The following is a 1,884-nucleotide window of genomic DNA, read 5'->3' as shown; positions in this document are numbered from 1 at the left end:
TCCATGCATGTAGTCCTTTTGAGGTGTTCTAGCAATTGATTGTATTTCTTGATTTGTAAACATTACATAGAGGAAAATAATGTATACCGTGGAAAACTTCTAAATGACAAAAGACCAAAAATGGATGAACGCATTATTCTTCAGTACTCACACTAATTCCTGTGTCATTGAAAGTGGGGTCATACCCAGATTTGAGCATTTTTAATACTTCGTACCAGGCTGTGGTTCTCTTCACTGTGTACTCCCACCCCTAGGGGGCAGCAGCATTGCTCAGTGAGACATATTCTGCCACAATAGCCCTGCCCTCAGTATCCTAAACCTGCACACGCAAACACCACTGGTGTGAACGACTACTGAGACTGCTGTCTGCATCGTTACAAACCAAAAATAGTATTATCAGTAATGTAATTGTGATTTTTTTTCTTTTTCTTTTTTTTTTTTTTACTCATAGTTGTAATGAATAATGAAATACAATAATAATGACGATGGTACGTAGACTTAAGGTGGGGAAGGAGGCGGAGATGGTGGGGTGGTGTGTGTGTGTGTGTGCGCGTGTCTGTGTGTGCGCGTGTCTGTGTGTGCGCGTGTCTGTGTGTGCGCGTGTGTGTGTGCGCGTGTGTGTGTGTGCGCGTGTGTGTGTGCGCGCGTGTCTGTGTGTGTGCGCGTGTCTGTGTGTGTGCGCGTGTCTGTGTGTACGCGTGTGTGTGTGCGTGTGTGTGTGCGCGTGTGTGTGTGTGTGTGCGTGGGGGAGGGGGTACTCACTATCTCTCACCATGGGTTTTCTCTTTCTTTGATGTCATCTTTTTTTTTGTTTTTGTTTTTTGGATCTTCAGTGTGCCTTGAAAGATCTTTTTATCTCCAGAAAGTCCCATAGTTCAGATACAGGTCCGCATTACACTCCAGGTAAGGTCCATAGGTCAGATACAGGTGTGGTTCTCCAGGTGTGGGGATCCATAGGTCAGATACAGGTGTGGTTCTCCAGGTGTGGGGATGCATAGGTCAGATACAGGTGTGGTTCTCCAGGTGTGGGGATGCATAGGTCAGATACAGGTGTGGTTCTCCAGGTGTGGGGATGCATAGGGCAGATACAGGTGTGTTTCTCCAGGTGTGGGGATCCATAGGTCAGATAAAGGTGTGGTTCTCCAGGTGAGGTCCATACGTCAGATAAAGGTGTGGTTCTCCAGGTGGTGTAGGGAGACAGGAGGCGGTACTTATAATTGACGTTGTTATGGTGCCCAACAGGAGACGTTTTGGACCCCAGGGTCGGAGGGTGGTGTGGGTTTGACTGGGGGGAGGATGGGGGGGTGTCAGTATGTGAAAGAACCCCTGTACTGTTCTGACACAAGCCCCCAGTGTGTCTGTCTGTGCTCTGGCATTACTCACACTCACACACACACACTCACACACACTCACACTCACACTCACACTCACACACACACACACACTCACACTCACACTCACACACACAGACACACACACACTCACACACACACTCTCACACTCACACACACACTCTCACACACACACACACTCACACACACACACACTCACACACACACACACACACACTCTCACACACACTCTCACACACACACTCACACACACACACACACACACACTAACACACACACACACACACACACACACCGTGGCTTATTGAAGCTGGACAGGGGCCTTATATTCAGCCTAACCACAGTCACCACACTGCTGCAGAGTTTTTGCCAATGTTAGAATGAGAAGGGCAGGACAAAGCTAGTCAGGGAACGCACCTGTGGATATACTCTGCACCTGCAGAAACACTATGTCCCTGTAGAAACACTCCACACCGGTCTTGTTCTTCTGCAATGGCCGTTAATTTCTGGGGTTGAAAGTTGAGGTTATTAG

This window comes from Conger conger, chromosome 2 (assembly GCF_963514075.1).
Source record: "Conger conger chromosome 2, fConCon1.1, whole genome shotgun sequence".
Classification (NCBI taxonomy): domain Eukaryota; kingdom Metazoa; phylum Chordata; class Actinopteri; order Anguilliformes; family Congridae; genus Conger; species Conger conger.
Note: the sequence above shows the minus strand (reverse complement) of the source record.